The 20,128-nt window shown below is 53.2% G+C and overlaps 1 long non-coding RNA gene across 2 annotated transcripts; it reads left to right on the top strand.

Moving 5' to 3' along the window:
• Positions 1-401: 401 nt before the first annotated feature.
• LOC117796780 lies at positions 402-19,889 on the top strand. 2 transcript variants are annotated; one of them, XR_004621440.1, is made up of 4 exons: positions 402-847; positions 15,238-15,287; positions 15,905-16,035; positions 17,506-19,889. It is a non-coding gene; the product is annotated as an uncharacterized LOC117796780 (long non-coding RNA). The 2 variants fall into 2 exon arrangements; XR_004621439.1 differs by lacking the exon at positions 17,506-19,889 and having other exon boundaries at positions 15,905-16,561.
• Positions 19,890-20,128: the final 239 nt, after the last annotated feature.

Raw genomic sequence — 20,128 nt, 5'->3', positions numbered from 1 at the left:
GGCCCGGACTACTTCAGACCCGACTGTGGGCGAGACCCCCGGCTCATCGCGGCAGGGGTGGCTTTATCTACTCTGCCCAGGGACCTCTCCTGTCCTGTGCCTGTGTGGGGTCCCAGGGCCGGGGCCTCGCCATGCCTTCGTGCTCTCGTCTGGTCCTCCAATCTTCCAAGTGAAGTGGGCATGAATAGTACCCATTTCGTAGAGGAGAAAGGTGAGGTGCTAGCCGCCTACACGGGCAAGGCAGCCAAAGGCGAGTGTGGTGGAGGGGGTGAAGCGTGCAGAGCCTGGAAGCAGCCCGCCTGGTTCCAGCGTCAGCTCCACGCCGGCCAGCCGCGGACCTTGGGCAAGTCACTTAACTCTCTGCGCATCTGTTTCCTCTGTGGTTAAGTGAGGGTCCCTTTGAAGGTCACGCAAGTCAGCATACGTCAAACACTCAGAACGGCAGCGGTCAAGTACATGGCAGGTGTTGCTGTTGTTAAATTCATTCCCAGGCAGCAAGTGGCTGAGCCAAGCTGCTTCTAATCTCCCTGGCACCTCACTGCCCCAAGCCGGTTTCTGGGAGCGGGGGAACAAGGTTCTGAGGGCTCGTGGAGGGGTCCCCGCCCTGGGGCCTGCACCCCGTACTCCAGACTCACCCTGCTAAGGGTTTGCGTGATCTTGGTCAGTCTCCTGACTCTCTGAGCCATCATTTCTGCCTCTTTAGACTGTCAGGTCATAAAGTGGTTCGAGGAGTGAACAAAACAATGGCAGCTAAATGTAACAGTGTCAGGGTGAAGAGCGGGGCTCTGGAACCTTGCTGCTGGCCGTTCGTTCTCGGCTCTACCACGTTCCAGCTGCGTGACTTTAGGTAAGTTACTTTCTCTCTCCGTGCCTCAGTTTCCTTACNCAAGGGGGGTAATTAAATCCTCCCTGCGTCCTGGGGGCCGGGGGGGGGGGGGGGGGGAACCGTGCCGTCCCACGCAGAGCCCTCTGAACAGAAGTCTGCAGAGGTCATCCCGTACCCAGCCGCTGCAGACCCAGCATGCAGGGGGCGCCCGACCAACAGCAGCAGCAAGGACGGGAGGGGAGGCTGCAGAACTCAGCCTTTCACCTTACTAAACTGCGAAGTCTTCGGGCCAAGAATTCTCAGTCCTGAATGCACATTAGAATATGGGGAATTTTTTTAAGACCCCAGCACCCGGGGACCCACAGAGATTCTTACTTCACAGCCTATACAGGGCCTGACGTTGAAGGATTTTCTTTTAAAAGCTCCCCAGGCAATTCTAACAAGTGGTCAGGATTGAGAACCACTGAGTTAGAAAACCGAAGGGCCCACTTGGAGGAGATACTTTAACTAGGTAGATCAAGATGGGCCTCTCTGAGGAGGTGATATGTGAGCTGAGGTCTGAATGGTGAGAAGGAGGTTGCCAGGCAGAGACCTGGGGTGGGGGATGTTTCAGACGGAGAACAGAGTAGGTGCAAAGGCCCTGAGGCAGGCATGAGTTTGCTATGTTGGAGGAAGAGCAAGAAGGTCAGAGTGGCAGAGAGGTCCATGTGTGCAGGGGAACAGCTGAGGAGCCAAGCCCAGGAAGGCAAGTAGGGGAAACTGAGGAACTAAGGTTAGCCCTAGGACTAGACAGAAAGCAGCAGGAGGCATTCACCACTCATGTCCACGGCCAATGTCAGTCTTTCGAGTGTCCTCAAATCAGGAACTGGGATGTTGATCCCAGGCCTCAAATTCCTGAAAAGTGTTCCATCCTGGCATCCACACAAGCGGGCCATCAGCCTAAGAAGGATCCTTTAGCACAGTGAGATGGGGAGTCATTCCAGGGTCTAGAGAAGGAGGACGGAGAGAGAGGCTGGGCCAAGTGCCCCCCTGGGGCCCATTACAAAGGCCACTAGGGCTGGCAGCCGCTTTGGCAGCGAGAGGCGGCAGGGCCACCAGGAAAATGCCAGCCTCCCGGGAAGGCTTAATTAGCCTGCTGCCCCCGCTGCTGGGGAGCGGGTCCTTCTCTTGTCAGGTCCCGTGATGCAGGCAGTGAGGGCAGGGGCGGCCGCGGAGGGGTCTGGGCTGTGCGTTTGCTGTAGGGGGTGTCTGTCAGATGTGCCCGTGTGTGTGCACGATTGTGTGCTGCCTCCTCACGGGACAGTGTTCTGCCACCTGGCATGTGTCTGTGTGTCTGCATTTCCTTCTGTCTTACTCGTAACAGAGCACGTTCTGTCTGAATCTGTCTTCAGCAGGTGTGTGTGTGTGTGTGTGCACGTGTGTGTGCACGTGAACAGGTGGGACACACACATACCCACCTGGCTCTCGAACCCCTGGTCTCCCACAGCAGGCCAGTCCCACCTCTGCGGCCGTGACCCAGCTGTCGCCTGGGGCTGCAGGTCCCGGGGGGCCGTACAAGCCCTTGTGGCCTGAGGAGCCTCAAGAGGGACCCTTCTCAGCACAGCTCCTTCCTCCGCCCGGGGACTGGCTGCTCTCCGCCCTCCCCGCCCTCCCGGCAGAGGCGCTTCCTCCTGCAGGGCCAGTGGGCCCAGCTGCATCCCGGGGCCGGGGCTCTGACGTGGGCTGGGACCACAGGCCTGGCTCGCGGCCCCCGGGGCCCCTGTGGGTTGTCTGTGCGTGCATGTGTGCACCGGCCCACACACCCACGTGGCCTCCCCAGCAGCTGGGGCGAGGTGCAGGGGAAGAGGAAGCGACTCTCCCCACAGGGGCTGGACCAGCCCCGGGGCCAGCCAGGACCGGAGGATAGGAGACCCTGGGAGCTTCTCTGCTGAGCAACAGTGGGAACAGCTTAGGCCTGAGCTCCTCTCTCAGGGGCCACTCATCCCGCAGAAAGGGAATGTGGGCTCTGCTCAGACCTGGGCTGAGGTCAGCAGCACCACCACTAATGACAGGGCCGCCGCGGTGTCCTTCTCCCACGGGCACAGACCCCTCCCCCAGCCTGCAGACCCTCTGGGATCCTGAGTCTCCCCCCTCCTCGAGCCTTTGCAGGGGCTCTGCCCTCTTGCTAGAGCACCCCTTCTCCGGACTGCCAGGGGCTGGCTCCTCCTCCTCGCCCAGGTCTGCACCTGGAGGTCACCTCCCCGGGGAGGCCTGCTCCGGGTCCCCCTGTGTCACACCTCAGCAGCTTCCTGTCACCTCGTGCTCCAAAGCTTGCATAGCCATCTGCCACTATGGCGTTGTCGCCATCTCCTCTGTCCTCCCCCTGCGTGAGGGCAGAGCCCCTGTCGGGCTTAGGCAGTCCCAAAATTCCAGGATCGGGGCCATATCTAGGGAGTGTTTGCTACTTATTTATTAAATGTATCGNCGTTGTCGCCATCTCCTCTGTCCTCCCCCTGCGTGAGGGCAGAGCCCCTGTCGGGCTTAGGCAGTCCCAAAAATTCCAGGATCGGGGCCATATCTAGGGAGTGTTTGCTACTTATTTATTAAATGTATCGAACACTTGCTATGGGCCAGGCACCGAGTGCTGCTACTGTCTCATTTCAACCCCTCAATAACCCACAAGAACCCTCTGTGTGAATTAGTAGCCCAGCCCTGTCTTACTGATGAAAGACAATAGCTCAGAGAGGTTAAGAAGCCTGCCTACAGTCACACAGCCAGTACGTGGGAGGAGTAGGGTTTTTAGTTCTATCCGATGCTGCTGCAAGCCCTTAAGACTTCGTGTTGCCTTGATCAGGAGACAGGAAGAGTAAGAAAAGTCTGGTCAGGGAGACAGACGGACAGACAAAAAGGTGTACCAATTATCTCTTGCTGTGAGAAAAACCGCCCCCAAACTCAGTGGCTTAGAGCAAGAGCCGCCGATTACTCCCGATTTAGGGTTGGGTAATTGGGGCAAATTCAGCTGGGTTGGCGTCTCCTCTCTGCTCCCCGTGGTACTCGCTGGATGAATTTTAGACGAGAAGAAAGGTCAGTCGACAGGTTGGTTGGAGGCTGGCTGGTCCAGATGGCCTCCCCACATGCCTGGCAATTGGCTGGGGCTGTCAGCTGGGTCCCTCAGTTGACCTCCGCGCGGCCCCTCCGGTGGGCTACCTCCGGCTTCCCCGGGGGGCAGCTAGGCTCCAAGACAGCAAGAGTGGAGGCTGCCCGGCCTCTTGGGACGTCAGACGTCACTTCTGCCACATTTGCCTGATTCCAGAGGTGGCAAATTAGACTCTACCCCTTGATGTGACACGCTATAAAATTTCATGTTTAATCTGCCACCGTACCCCCCTTTGACCCTAAGTGTTATTCTACCTGCAAAATGCACTCACCTTCTCCCAAGACTTCCCCAGGGTCTCACCCTGTTGGGTCATCAGAGCCCAAGATCCCGTGTGGTCTCCTACTCCAAATCCCTCTCTTCTACCAAAGGCACCCATGGGGACAAACCACAGATGTTCCCTTGGCTTCTCATTTTCAGGCATGAGGCCTCTTGGTCCCGGTGTGGGACCCCGTGCTGCAGTCCACAGCCAGCCACCCTGTCCAGGGGCTTCAGCGCTGGATGGATGTGCCATGGCTCCTCCCCTCAACCTCCTTGGAAAAGAGGAGGGGTCTTCTTTCCTTATGTTATGGATGGGGTCTCTCGAACCACAGAGGTTGAGTGACTCCCCTGAATTCACAGGAACATTCCCACAGGGATCAGAGGAGAGGCCAGGAGTGCCAACGTCTCCGCCGAGGTTGCTTAGGGAAAGCCAAAGTGTTCCTGAGGGCGACCCGAAGCCCTTGTCCCAGGGAAAACATGAAGTGGGATGAAAAATTGATATTCATTATTCATTCATTCATTCATTCAATTCTTCAATTACAAACTGTGTATTAAGCGCCATTGATCACGATGTACCAGGCATGCTACACGTCTTATGAACAAAGAAGAGGGTCCCTGTTCTTTTACAACTTGTGAGGCAGACACACATCAAACACATAATGAAAGAATAAATATGTGATTTGAAGGAAACTTACAATGCAATGAGAACTGCTAATAAGGGCTGACCCAGCCCAGGGGAAATTTCTATGATGGAGTGCTGTTTTAGCTGAGGCTTGAAAAATGAGTAGGAGTCCCCCACCCATAGATGGGGGGAGTAGGGTTGTAGGCAGGAGGAACAGCAAGTGCAAAGGCCCTGAGATTGGGCCGTGTGTGGTATATTGGAGAAACAGTACAGCCGCCAGGCTGGCTATGCAGGCCATGGCAGGACGGCTGGACTTCATCCAGCTACAGGGGCAAAGGCCCTGCCACTTTGCTGCTACCTAACGAACGCTGTGTGCCAGGTGATTTCTGGTGTATTGCCTCACTTAATTTTTCCAGCCAGCCTGCGCCGTGCATTCCATCAGCCTTGCTTTGCAAACTTGGTAAGCAGGGCTCAGAGAGACTGAGGCACAGGGTCACTCAGCCATTTTCTTAGTGCCCAGTGTCTAAAACAGTGATGAGAGGTCACTGTCCCCCTTCCTTCGAATGTCACTGGGCAGGAGGAGAGCCTAAGGGGTCACCTCTTCCAGCCCCTGCTCTTGGTTTGGGGGGCCTGGGAGGCAAGCCCTGTCCTATCTGTAGACCCATATGGGTGCGTACTGACCCGTCTCCTAGGCCTTCCTCCTTGGGCTGACTTGACCTCCCTTTGTAGCCCACAGTGACCCAGCCTCGCAAGCTCCACCGACAGGAAGGTGTCCCTTCCTTCCTCCTACACAGACATATCCAAATGGCCATGCGGTCGTATTATCAGCTTCATCGCTGCGTCCGTCTATAAGCTCCCTGCGCTTAGGATACGCATCTGTGCTGTTCTTCATTATAAGTCCGCGCAGACCCATAGCAAGCATTTCAGCATTGCTCAGTAAGCGGATGTTTCTCCAAAGACTCGAGGGCAGGAAAATGCCAAAACATTACAACTAGAGCTACCCCTTAGACTTCACTAAGTCCAACCTCCAAATGGTTCAGAGGAGGAGACTGAGGCTCAGAGAGGGGCAGGGTCTCGCCTTGTGTCACACAGTGAGCGAGCAGCAGGAGGGAGGCCACACTCCTAGTCCAGTGCCCTTCGATAGGCCAGAAATCAGTGAGTGGAAGGGGGCACCCCATGGGCCAGATATCTCTCGATATCTCAGGAACTGTCCCCAAGGCTCCTGCAGTCCCCGCGCGGGTCTGGGAAGAAGGAGTCAGTGTCATGACCTCTATAGCCGTCTCGGTCTGTTCAGGCTGTCACACACGGGGTGGCTTACAAGCAACACACATTTCTTTCCCATGATGCTGGAGGCTGGGAGTCCGAGATCGGGTGCTGGAAGCTGGGAGTCCGAGATCGGGTGCTGGAGGCTGGGAGTCTGAGATCGGGTGCCGGCCCGGTCAGGCTCTGGTGAGGGCTGCCTTCGGGATGGCAGACAGCCCACGTCTTGCTGTGCCCTCACCTGGTGGATGGGCCGGGGGTCTTTCTGGGGCCTCTTTATGAGGGCACTAATGGATGGCGTCTCTGCTCTCATGACCCCATTACCTCCCAAAGGCCCGCCTCCTAACGCCAGCACCTGTGGTCAATATACACTTTTAGAGGGACACAAACATTCAGTCAGTAGCCTCCAGCTCGCTCAGCCAAAGACTGGCCTTGGGCCCATCCACTCAGCTGTCCTCGTCCCTCCCAGTCATTCCAGGAGTGAGTTCGGACACTGGAATCCAGACCCCAGTGTTCCCCGCCGGGCCCCTCCCCACTCCCACCACCCCTTCCTACTCAGGGGTTCACTCGGGTCCCCCCACTGGATGGTGAGGACACTTCACAAAGTCCTCCACATGCCTGTCCGGTGACTTTTGCACAGGTGTTCATGCCGATCGATGGCTATCTCCCCTGTTGGAATGGTGGCTTCTGGAGGGCAAGGCTGAATTCACCTGCCCCTGCACCGTCGCCTCCCAGAACGTAACCTGGCGTGTGGTCAATGCTCAGTAAGGGTCCAAGAATGCCCCATCATACCCCATGGCACTGAGGCAAGGCTGGAAGGGCTTGTTTTTTTTTTTTTAATTTAATTTAATTTAATTTAATTGGAATTCAATAAATTAACATATAGTGTATTATTAGTTTCAGGGATAAAGGTCAGTGATTCATCAGGCTTATATAACACCCAGGACTCATTATATCACATGCTGTCCTTAATGCCCATCACCCAGTTACCCCATCCCCCACCCACCTCCACTCCAGCAGCCCTCAGATTGTTTCCTATGATTGAGAGTCTCTTATGGTTTGTCTCCCTCTCTGGTTTCGTCTTGTTTCATTTTTTCCTCCCCTCCCCTATGATCCTCTGCCTTATTTCTTAAGTTCCACATATGAGTGAGATCATATGATAATTGTCTTTTTTTGATTGGCTTATTTCGCTTAGCATCATACCCTCTAGTTCCATCCACGTCATTGCAAATGGTAAGATTTCATTTTTTGATGGCTGAGTAGTATTCCGTTGTATATATCTACCACATCTTCTTTATCCGTTCATCTGTCGATGGACATCTGGAATCTTTCCATGGTTTGGCTATTGTGAACATTGCTGCTATAAACATTGGGGTGCAGGTGCCCCTTCGGGTCACTACATTTGTATCTTTGGGGTAAATCCCTAGTAGTGCAATTGCTGGGTCTTAGGGTAGCTCTATTTTCAACTTTTTGAGGACCCTCCATACTGTTTTCCAGAGTGGCTGCACCAGCTTGCATTCCCACCAGCAGCATAAGAGGGGTCCCTTCTCTCCACATCCTTGCAGAAGGTTTTGTTTTTGGTGAAGTCCCCCTTCAAACCCACACTGGCAGTGTTCCCCATGTGTTGTAGGGTAATGATATATGGAAATGAAATGTTTGACAAGAGAACAATCGATTGAAAAGAGGGTAAAATGGAAGTATAATGCTTTAAAACCTTACGTGATACCTGCAAGTACCCAATATTAGCTCACGAAAGCCCAGGATTATTAAGGATGCACATTTTAACCCCTGGAGATGCCCCTAAAAAGAAATAATACAAAAACATCTACCTTGAAGGCCAACAGGAGACATTACATGGAACCCCCAAAACAATAGGATCGCAAAGAGAAGACAAATAGTAAGAGGAGAGACTTAAATTCCACTTACCAGCATCATAATCACGTTCAAGGAATGGGCTCAATGATGCGTTAGAGGCAAAGGTGGTCAGAATGCAAAATGAACAAAGCAAGAGCCACTAAATTCTATCTGCAAGAAACCTATTTGAAATATAAAGACAAATAAGGTGGAAGTAAGAAGCCGAGAAATGGTACACCACACAAACGTGAAGCAGAAGAAAGCTGGGAGTATTCAGCTCTGACAAAGTAGAGCGCGACACGTCTACGGTATATGGGAGATATTAGCGGGGGCATTTCTTAATGATGAAATGTCCAAATACCAAAAAGGCAGAATAAGCCTAAGTGAGTATCACCTAGAGAGAGAGTTTCAGAATCTGTGTAGCAGAAACTGACAGAGCCAGGGGGAGAAATAGGGAAAGCCGTAATTATTGCGGGGAAATTAGCCCTCTGCTCTTAATAACGGTGGGATATGCATTTTATCTCAAGTGCATGTGGAACAGTTATGGAGGCAGAGCCTGTGCTGGGCTGAAAAGCTGTCAGGAAACATCAGGGGATTGTAATTCCTTCTTATAACGATTTGTTGCAATAATTAAAGTTACATGTACACTGGCTTTATGATCCAGTAATTGTTTTCCTAGAGAAATGAAACATACATTTAAGTGATCTATACATTTATTTCACTGTCCATGAAATATACCTTGTTTTTTAAAGAGTAAGCATAAAAATAATACCATGGAGAATTATCAGTGCCGGGCACAGACCCAACTGGTTTATAGGCATTAACTCACAAAAGCTTCACAAATCTTACAAATGAGACAACCGAGACACCAAGAAGTTGTGTCGCTTGCCTAAGGCCCTACAACTGCCCCCGACACCCAAATACCAATAAAGGGTAGCTTTGTTAGCAACGACTTTATGAGGCAGGAATCGTCAGCCCTATTACATAAAAGAAATTGAGGTTCAGAGAGAGACTAGCTGACTTCGAGAAAGTGATAGAGTCAGGATTTGAACCCAGGTCTGTGTGACTTCCAAGCCTGGCCTCTCGAGCCTCCTGTGTACAGTCACTCCCCTACCCGCTCTTGGGGGGCAGGTGGGATCCATATGCAGGCCCTTGCACACAGCCAGGTGAGTTTTAACTTTACACCTGCCCCTTTGGGGGTATTCTAACGCTCTGTGACCAGGACCTTGCCTCCTATCATCCCACGTCGATCCAGACAGCCGTAGATACCTGTGGCGTGGGGTGGGTGATTTCAGTGAATATGGTGAATTTCAGGGTAGGGGAATTTAGGATTTCCCAATTTGTCACCAGTTCACTCATCCAACAAATCTTTGTAAGTACCAACGATGTGACAGGGCTGGGGAAGCAGCAATGAACAAAATAATGGCACTCATATCCTGCAGGGATGAGCGAGACTGTAAAGGGAACGGTAGATGGATCATATAATTTCCAGCAGGGGATGAAAACTAAGAGCAAGATGAGAGAAAGGGGGTCAGGGATGGCCTCGCTCAGGAGGCGACGATTGATGGGGTGACCAGGGAGTGAGCCGCAGGGATATTTGGGGGAGGTACAGCAGCAACTGCAGGCGGGATCGTGGGTGGGGCCGAGGGAGGTAGGGGTTGCTCACAACGTGCCCGGCTGGGTGAAGGTATCGTCCTGCAGCCAGCGCACTGAGCAAGTGTACTTGAGGTCTCCAAGACAATGAGGGGAAAAGGAAGACATCAGCTCTGGCCAGACCAAAATTAGGTCATGACTGAGAAGGGACCAGGGCCAGGCTTTCTGTAAGGACAGCATAGAGACTTCCTTCCCTGGTGGCCCTGAGCACTTCTGGATGAGAGTGGCTCCCGGGTCTCCTCCAAGCACAGAGCACTCAGAGAACTTTCAGACATCAAGCAGGTATTGAGGCCCTCCTCTGTTCTAGGCACTCCATCAGGGTTGTACGCACGGCTGCATTTAAGCCCCACAGGATTTGTAGGTAGAAAATGCTGATTGCATTTTACAGTTGAGGAAACTGAAATTAAGCTCATCACTGGAAGGTGTCGGAAAAAGAGCTTGAGCACAAAACTATGCAGAATCCAGGTTCTTTGTGTTCCATGGTTCTATGAAGACCAAGAACTTTAGAAGGAATTACATAGGCTGCTAGGCAAGAGGGCCAGAGCATCCTGAGTCTTTGGTACCTGTGGACGATGGGTGGGAGGATGGACGGATGGGTGGGTGGATGGATGGATGGATGGGTGGATGGAGAGATAGATGGATGGATGGGTGGGTGGGTGGATGGATGGATGGATGGAGAGATAGATGGATGGATGGGTGGGTGGGTGGATGGATGGATGGATGGAGATGGATGGATGGGTGGGTGGATGGATGGATGGATGGATGGATGGATGGATGGATGGATAGATGGAGAGATAGATGGGTGGGTGGCTGGCTGGATGGTTGGATAGGTGGATGGGTGGATGGATGGATGGATGGATGGATGGATGGAGAGATTAATGCATGGGTGGATGGGTGGGTGGGTGGATGGATGGAGAGATATTTGGATGGACGATGACAGAGACAGAAATAGACAAGCAGACCTTTTGCTTGTGTTTTCATGTGTTTTCAAAAAATGTATCGCCCCTTTCTGAACTTCAGGGTCTCCATCTAGAAAATAAGACTTGAGTGGTTTTTTTCAAACTTGTTTTAGTAGTAAAATTCTGTCTTCAAATGCTACCTAATGGGGAGAACTAAGCATGATAAAAGAGAAAAAGAGGATGGGGAAACAAGTGGGCAGGGTGCCAGAAGGTCTGCCCCTGCACCTGTCCGTCCTTCTCTGTAGGAGAGCTAGAGACAATTTTGTCAAACCAAGGAAGGCCTTGCACCAAAAACATTCCAGTTTCTGAAACAAAGACAGACCTATCGGGGTGGGGTGGCAGAGAAATGGGAGATCTTGGCTAGCCAGGAGCCAGAGCCCAGCCTTCTCTTCCATCGCTGAATAGCACTGCCTGCTGTGCTTAGAGGGCCCGCCAGCTAAGGGGACCCCGGGGAGCACAGAGATGCCTCCTTCTAGCTCTGCGGGGCACGTACAGATCGGGGAGCTGGGTGTTATCTGAAACTCTACCAAGTCTCTCACTCAGCCCAGGGGGTGCAGAGAAGGGCAAGTAACTCTGAGCAGCCTCTGGCCCTGGCTGTGTCCCGTTTGCGGATCAGACCAAGCGTGGGAGCTGGTGGACATGGCCCACGTCATTCATGGGTGATGGGCTTCTTCGGGCTTCCCCAGACCCTGGGCCTGGCCAGACCAGGCAGGACTCTCATTTGGTTAGTGTGGGGATACAGAGCCCCAGTCAGGTGGGGTGACGGTTCTGTGTGTTGGCCAGGACCTGGTTGGAGACAGGGCTCTCGGTTGGAGTCAGTCCCAGAAAACTGGAGAGAAAGAGTCCACACAGGCAACTGCCATAGTCCTGGAAGATGAATGTCCGAGTGTCTCTGTTGGAACATCGTGTTGGAAGCGCAGGGCTGAAGACTTAGAGCAGGGAGGCGGCAAGACCTGGGCTCGAGTCCAGCTCTGCGTTCACCCATCAGATGACCTCGAGCAAGCTACCCATCTTCTCTGACCCCGAGGGCACAGACGGGAACCCCTGGGCTGCCTGGCCCCTCTAGGCCCTAGTTGCTTAGGAGGCAGTCACAGCTGATTGGCAAGGCTGACGGGGGGGCTCAGTCTACCCCCGCCCTCCCCCTGCTGCCACCACCCCCACCTCCCCTGCCCTCACTCTCCTCTCGCTCCCCAGGACCTCTNTTTTTTTTTTTTTTTTTTTTTTTTTTTTTTTTTTTTTTTTTTTTTCCCCCTGCTGCCACCACCCCCACCTCCCCTGCCCTCACTCTCCTCTCGCTCCCCAGGACCTCTGTGCTGGAGGCTCCCTCTGAAATGCTCTTCTCCCTTCCCTCTCTCCTCATGGGGTGGGTTCTTTATTTCCCTTTAATGAGCACCCGCGGCGAGAACAGATGAACTCCGAACACCCATGGCTTCAGGTAACAGAACTTTATTTATTGTTCTCGGGACAGTTCAGAGCAGGTGCTCCTGCCACGCAGGCAGCTCTCCTTCCCGCAAACTCGGGGATCCAGCCTCCTTCTGTCTGTGGCTCTGCCTTCCCGTTGGCATCTGCATCCAATTGGGGGAGGAGAGGCCGGAGAAGACACACCTGCTTCCTAAAAGCCTTGGCCGGGCAGCGGCACGTACAACATCCACAACGTCCCACCAGCGAGCTCCCCTTGCCGACCCGCCAGTGAGGGGAGGGTGGGCTGGAAGATATAGCCCCTTTCCAATGACAGCTCTACCCCATGGAAGGGGGCGTATATATTTTGAGAGACAACTAGCCATCTCCACCATATCTGGCTGGCTTCGCCTCATCCTTCAGGTGTTCAGTGAAATGTTGCCTCCTCCAGGAAGCCTGGCCTGAGTCTCCCAGTATGGGATTAGATGCCCCACCTATGTGTATCCAGCACCCCTGGCCTTCCGTGTATCATAATATACTATTTTCTAGTGTCTGAAAATAGAACATAAGCACCTTTAGGTCAAATTACATATTGACCTGTGCACTCCCAGGGGTCAGCCTGATGCCTGGCACATGATGGGTACAATAAATTGTTGGGTGGGTGCATAAATGAATGGACAGACAGACGTATTGAGGGAAGGACAGACAGATCTTCATCGCACAAGCCTTCAAGCTCCCCATGCCCTGTTTCTTGGATCTCTGAAAGCTGCCAGTGGATTGGAAAATTCCTGGCTGCACATTCTACGGCGGCCTGTGAAAGCCCTCGTGCTGGAGAGCGAACCTGCCCCATCGCTTCTGCTCTGAGAGCCCCGAGGGGGCGGTTGCCCCTGAGTCTCAGCCTTGGACAGGCCGCACCTCACAGGCTGACTCCAGCCCAGACAGGTTCTTGAACACCTGCTTCCTTTGCTCTTCAGATGGGGAAAGCTACATGAACGACACCAAATCACCCGCTTTCCGCCCCTAGCCACTCGTTTCCCCTCCTGGTTCAGCCAGATCTCCCCAGGGCCGTCACAGACTCATTCTCAGAAAGCAACAGTGCCTTCTCCGCTTTGCAGTGCCCCATGGAGGGGAGTAACCAAACCCCACGGTGAGGAAGAGGCCGCAATGCACCTTACAGATGGGGTCATTCCTGGGGACAGTGACCAGGGCAAAACTCACGGCTCCTCAGACCCGGAACCAGGAGGAAGGGATGTGGACAGAGGGCAAAGGGCTTGGGAGTGCTCCCATCTTGTCCAGGCCAGCGAAATGCCTAGGAGGTGGTGAGCGTTGTGATGGCATCATCCGTACAGAGATCATGCCGGGGCTAGGAAGCAGAGAGTCTAAGAGTGGGCATGCAGGGGTCCCACCAGACAGAAGGGGCCCTGGGCAGAGCTTGCTCTGAGAGGTTCAGACCACCTTGAGGGAGCCACAGAGTGGTTCTCTCCCTGTCCTCTTCCTGTAGTGTTTGGTGTTTTTAAATATCCCGAGTTTCAGATCTGCTGACAGAAGTGTGTGCGTACATACAAGACAGCAGCTGTTGGCCGTGGAATCAGGGAGAAGAAAAAGAACCACAACTACCATAGCAGCTAAGATTTATTGAGCACAGGGGCGCCTGGGCGGCTCAGTCCATTGCGCGTCCGACTCTTGATTTTGGCTTGGGTTGTGATCTCAGGGCCCTGGGATGGAGCCCCAGATTGGACTCCATGCTCAGTGGACAGTCTGAGTCAGATTCTCTCTCTCCCTCTCCCTCTGCCCCTCTCCTGCTCACACATACTCTCTTTCTCTCTCTAAATGAATAAAAGAAAATATTTTTAAAAAGATTTATTGAGCACATACTATGTACCAGGCAATACTATTCTAAGCTCTTCACTGGATTAACTCATTTAGTTCTCGCAAGTACCCTACGAGGCAGGCACTGGTGTCATCCCCATTTTACAGCTGAGAAAACTGAGGCAGAAAGATTGAACAACTTGTCCAGGGCACCCAGCTAGTAAGTGGCAGGGCTAGAACTTTACCCCCGATAGCCCCATCACCGGGGGGTGGGTGAAATTCAGGCCTGTCCTAGCATCTGGCCCTACCACCCTCAGCCCCAGGAGGAATTCTTCCAACGAGAGTGTTGGAAGTTCTGGGTTATGTTGTGTTAATGTAAATTATTTTCCTTACAGAGCTTTGCTGCTTCTTCTTCTGTTTTAATTATTGAAGTATAATTTAGATGTAATAAACCAGACAGATCTTGAAGTGCAGTTCAGCAACTTTTAACAAACCTGCGCACTGGCATAATAAACACTGCAGTCAAGATCTGGAGTATTTATCTCAACCCCCATGATCTTCCAATCAAGTCCACGTTACTAGAAGCTCCCACAGTCTCAGGTTGCCTGTTCTGAAAGTTGATCTACATGGAATCAGACAGGGCAGGGGCCTCCGTCTTTGGCTCTTCTCCTTTGGTCCCTCCCTCCCTCCCTTCCTCTCTCCCTCTCGGTGGGTGCTTTGATTCATACCTAGCTGCCAGGAATTGAGCACACAGCTAGTGAGAACCTGATCCATGTTCCCCTATGCCCTCCGCAGGCCACAGTAGACGTCACTAATCGATTAACACACTCATTCTCACTGGGCCCACCTACAGCTTCAGAATCCTTCATGCTGTGGATTGCAATCCAGAGAACCCCTACCAACTGATTGCAATTGGCACAGGAGCTGAAATGCATGTGCCAGCCCAAGATTAAAGTCGATCCCTATCTCCTGGTGGGAGCTGCATTTTTTTTTTCATTTTTTAATTTGAACGAAAGGGAGACTCACAAGAGGTTGCAAAATTCGTACAGAGTCTCCATATACCCTTCATCCAGTTCCCCAGTGGTAACAGCTTACGGAGCCATAGTAGATTTTCAAACTTAGGAAATTGACATTGGTATAATCTTGTTACCTAAACAATAGATCTTACCTGGATTTCACCAGTTTTTACACACTCATTTGGACGGAGGTGTATAGTTCTCTGACATGGTACCACGTGGACAGACAAAGAAACTCCCCTGTGCTCCCCCTCCCTGGCCACACCCCTCCCTCCCCCACCCCTACATGGTTCTTCTGTGTGCCTCCGTGTCTCTCCCTCCCCCAGTACCACCCCGCCTTGATGACTGTAGCTATGAAATAAAAGAACCGCATGTTAATAGGAAGTCAAAGCTTGAGCTAAAGAGAAGAAGCTCTGATTGTGAGATTCTGTGAAATCTGATTCTAGGCTTGACTCTGCGTGACCTGTCACTTCACAGTTTGGAGCCTTATTTTTTGGTGAGTAAAGCAGGGATAATAATAATAATAATAATAATAATAATAATAATAATAATAACCTTTATGTTGTATAGCTGAAATGAGGAATCTGGGAAGTTATAAACAGGAATATTCTTTGACCTATAAGTCTTATTAAGGTGTTAGGGTTGATTTTGAGGGGGGGTGCTGAGAAATGTTTCCTTTATTCCCTGAGTTCTGAACCAATTGGGAAATAAGACAAAAATGGCATCCTTATTAGTGATCAGACTGACAATGGGAAATGGAGCTCCCTCCCTGGGAAAATGAGCTTGCTAATGCCGAGCCCCAGAGCCAGTAGCGCTCCCCCCCCCCCCCCCCCCCGCCAGGAGCTCTGTGCTCCAGCCCCTCTCTGACAGCTAGGGCTACATGGAGAGAAGTGGGTAACTCTGGGATTGCTGGTGGCGGAGCTGACAAGTTTGCTGATAAATTGGATGTGGGTGGTGACGGAAGGGAAGGAACCTCCTAGGTTTGTAGCCTGGGGAACTGGGGGGGATGTGGTGCCATTGACAGCAATGGGAAAAATGGGAGTTGGCGCCCGTTACCTGGAACAAACCAACTCAGCCACACTGAGTGATAACAGCTCCCCACTTCATTGATAGGCCACAGAGGGGCATCGGCGCCAACTGATTGGCTCCTAACCTGGTCACTCTCTGAGTCCTGTCTCCACTGACGTCCGTGAACTTGTGCCTTCTGTGTCCAACAGTCCACAGATGAGTGCCATCTGGAGGAGGTGAGACCCCAGGAGTGCCCTTCAGTGCCCCCCAGAGAGGTCAGCTGTCACCGGGGCTGCACTCTGCTAGACCCGAGAGGCCCCCCCACACCGCATCTTCCCAACGCAGGGGCACCATCAGGGCTTACAGTGCACCGGGCCCTCTAGCGGGCCCCAAGGACGATGGACAAACAGGACACTGGTCTTGCCCTTCAAGAGGGGACAGCCTGAAGGAGAGGCCCACCCAGGCTGCAGTCACCGTGTGTTATAAAAGGCTAAGTGACTCAAACACAGGTCTCACGATGCCCCATCTGGGGCTCCATCCTCTTCCCATTTGGTATGATCCCTTTTCTGCCCAAGACAACCCATTCCCCTACCAGAGGGAGCAGATGTGACGACAGCCCTCCGGGGACCTGGGTGATGCTGACTGTGATCTCACCGTGCTCTCAGCCTCATCCCGGGCAAACTGTCCCAAGGTCACCCCTGATCACACACGGGGTGTGTTTAGGAAAACACTGCTCTCTCCCAGTTGGGAGCCCGGCGTGCGCTGAAGGCTAGGGTGGGTGGGGAGGAGTGAGGAGGGGCTCCCTGCTCTGTTCTGAACTCAGCCCTGTAGGGCAGAGGGAGCACCCTAGGTGCTGAACCACCAAGGACAGAGGCCCTGCCCCCACAGGAGGAAGAGCAGGTGGCCCTTGGCCGCCTGGTCCTCGCTTCAGCAAGTCTGACCCACCAAGCTGGCGGGGAGGAAGGTCTTGTGAACCGCAGTCAGGAAAAGCAACCGCCTCAAACCCAGAGAACCACCTGGAAGGTGGGCTGAAGGCAGAGGGAAATGAATCCAAGTTCAGTACCCAGAGGGATCCACCCCTCTCATCCGATCAGACCTTGCCCAGCCCAGGCTCAAACTGGGAAATTGGACCGAGGTCCCCGCAATCAGTAACCGGAAAATGCAACCAGATTTTCCTGGGCCCATGAACCAATTAATGATTTACTTGTTTATTATTGTTTTTAGTGAATAAAATGATATCATCTGTGGGACTTACTCTATTCTAAGCGCCATGCTAAGTATCGCTTACGCTTCAGCTCATTGAATTCCCTCGTCCACTCTGGAGCCACTATTAGCCCCGTGTTACTGAAATTAACTTAGTGAAGATAAGCAGATAAGCCAAGGTCCCACGGCCAGAAGGGGGCCGGTGAGACTGAACCAGGTTTTCCCACGCGGAACCCACTCTGTTTTCATTACGGTCACTTCTCACGTTTTGGTACCAAGTGAGGTAAATCTCGTCACTATTCCATTATGACTCTGGTCCAAAATGTTCTCAGCTATTCTCAAACTTCTAAATGAACTTCACATCCCCACTGCCATGGTCCCAGGAATGGAACTATGTTCATTAATTCTATCAGCGAGAGTTGACACCCTTACATTTCGACTTCCTTTCTAGAAACACGAATGTGTCTCTATTTCTTCAGACACTCTTTTTCTCCCCCCTGCAGGAGATTTCTCTCGATAGCCCTGCCAGCACTTCCTGTAGAGCAAATTCCAAAGAAGAGGTGTTTCAGCTTTTTTTTGCTAGTATGCGTGAGATCCTTCTTCGAACAACACTTTGAAACGAAGCCTCCTGACCGGATGTGCAAGAGATTCACTTTTGCCCAATTCCTGCATCGGGCTCTTGTTACCAAACCTTGCCAGTGCTGCTCGGTCCCACCCCAGCAGAGTTGTTTGGATTTTTCGAAGTAGAAAATCACATCCTCAGCCCATTGCTAATCATGTTTGCCTTCCTTCCCAATGTTTATCATTCCAATCTGTGTTTTCTTGTCCTTGGGACCACCTGGAACATTCTCTCCTGTGCTGAGACGAGGGCCGGGCCGCGGCGAGGGAAGAGCCAAAATTGTCGTGCGTATTGCTGGCACTTTGTATCATGTGAGCACCGTCACGCACGCGATCCTCTTTGATCTTCGCAGCAGTCACTCCAGTGATCAATAACCGTGTGCCGAGCCTCTCCTGTGGACCAGGCGACACGAGACATGGGTTTCTCGTCTCCACGCCCTGCACAGTCCGGCAGGAATGCAGGAAGCAAATAAGTCCACAGACTCGATCTAAGTAAATGCAACACAGGCCAGCGAAAGCATAAAGTACCATCCCTTCCATCCACAGATGAGGAGTCATGGCCCAGGATGGGAAAGTGACTTGCACAAGATCGCACAGCAAATAGGCAGCCAGGCTGAGAGGCAACCCCTCTTTTTTTTTGAACCCGGAGGCTGGGAGCCACCTCCAGCCTTTCTCCAGCCTGTGCACATGGGTCTTCCTAGGCCCTGAGGGCAGGCTGTCCTCTGAGAAGTGTCCATTCCCTGGCAGAGCCCATTCCAGCTGGCTGAGGGCCAAGGACAGAGCTCTCTGCGTCCTTCGACAGCTGGCCAGGGAGCAGAACGTCGTGTTTGGCAGGGCTTCCGTGGAGCCCGGCGGCCAGGCTAAAAGCCTCGAACCCCACAGCTGTTGTCACTAGGCTGGCACTGCCCACCCTCGGGGCTTCGGCTGAGCGTCACTTCCCTTCCTAGAAGTCACTGCCCAGGAAACGGAGGTCGGGCTATAGGTTGTGACCTGGTCCCGGGAGCTGTAGCTTCAGGCCCAGCTGAGAACAGAGGCCAGTGGCAGGCCTTCTAAAGTGGAAATGAGGATGGCCATTGAGAACGAGGTCACATTTGTCTGCAGACGCTCAGTGGCTCCATGGTGGCTCACAATATGGTGGCTGGAATAGACCCTTCTATGACTGCACTTCCAGAACCAATTCTAAAGTTCCTGCCCTTTGACCCTCCTCGAGCTAGTCTAGCCACCTCTCACCCTTAGCAGTCTGCATGTTGACGGCAGCATGGTGGCCTTTTCTTCCCCAACCCATGCCCTCTGAGTGTTTGCCCACTCTGTCCCCTCCTCTAGGAACTTTGTCCCCCTCTCACCCGAGTCCCCCCCCCGCCGTCCTAATGTTTCCGGGACCAAACCCTCCCCATGCCACGTGCCCCAGCTCAGGTGCCCGGCAAGGCCCCTCAGCCCAGCACTGCTGGAGGTGACTCTGCGTCCTCTGAGCGCCGTGTCAGACAGACGGGTGTCCTGATTGGGCAAGTTGCTGAACCTCTCTGAACCTCCGCTTCCCTATCTGCAAAATGGGGCTGCTGGTCCAGCGACCTCGGAGAATCACAGGCCTCGAGGGTACAATGATGACAGCCGCGGATGCTCACATCGCACACACTTCCCGCTGAGCGCGGTTGGAAGTGCTTTACGAAGGTTGGTGTTCTTGGTGTCCCCAGTCCATGGAGAGAGGACCAAGGCCCAGGGAAGAGAGGGGACAGGCTCCAGGCCTAATCGGCAGCCAGGAAGGGGTTGTGCCCCGGCAGCCTGGCTCCAGCCCCCTGTGCTGGAGGACTGGTGATAGGCGTGCGTGCGTCCGTGGAGGTGTGCGTGTGCCTGTGGGCGCCGATGCATTCGTACCTGTGCGTGCGTGAGAAGGCTCACAGCACAGCGCCTGGCACAAGGAGCACTTCCTTTCCATAGCCCTTTATGTCTGTCCCCTTGGACTTGGCCCCTCTGCTTGGTTTTATAATCCCGCAGCTCACAGCCTACCCGACTGTGAGCTCCTGGAGGCTGGGGCCGGGCTCTCAGCCGAGTCGGGGTCTCCGGGGCCTGACCCACGGGCCTGACACCTGTGACCCCCAGCGACTCCCTCTGCCTTCGCTAAGCGTGCCCATCTTGCTAGCCCACAGGAGGGGGCCTTGCTCGGCACCCAGCCCAGCCGCCCGACACCAGAGGGCCCCTGCTGCATGTGCCTGTCTCCCATCACCCAAGGGCTGGCTCCTCCTCTTCTTTCCATCTCAACCCCAATGTCACCTGCCCAGGGAGGCCCTCCCTGGTCACTCTTCCTAAAATGGCCCCCTTCCCATTGCCCCGTTTCATTTCCTTCATAGAACACACTGTCATCAGAGATTCTCTTGTTCTGTTGATTTATTTATTTGCTTGTTTCTGTCTCCCTCCCACTGGTGTCTAAGCTCCGTGAGTCACGGGTCCTTGTCCCTGGGTGGTTTAGAGCAGAGCTTTTGACACTGTAGTGTGCTCACGAGTCACCTGGGA

Source organism: Ailuropoda melanoleuca, chromosome 16 (assembly GCF_002007445.2).
Source record: "Ailuropoda melanoleuca isolate Jingjing chromosome 16, ASM200744v2, whole genome shotgun sequence".
NCBI classification, from domain to species: domain Eukaryota; kingdom Metazoa; phylum Chordata; class Mammalia; order Carnivora; family Ursidae; genus Ailuropoda; species Ailuropoda melanoleuca.
The sequence above is the reverse complement of the archived record's forward strand: the minus strand, read 5'-3'. Positions and strand labels throughout refer to the sequence as shown.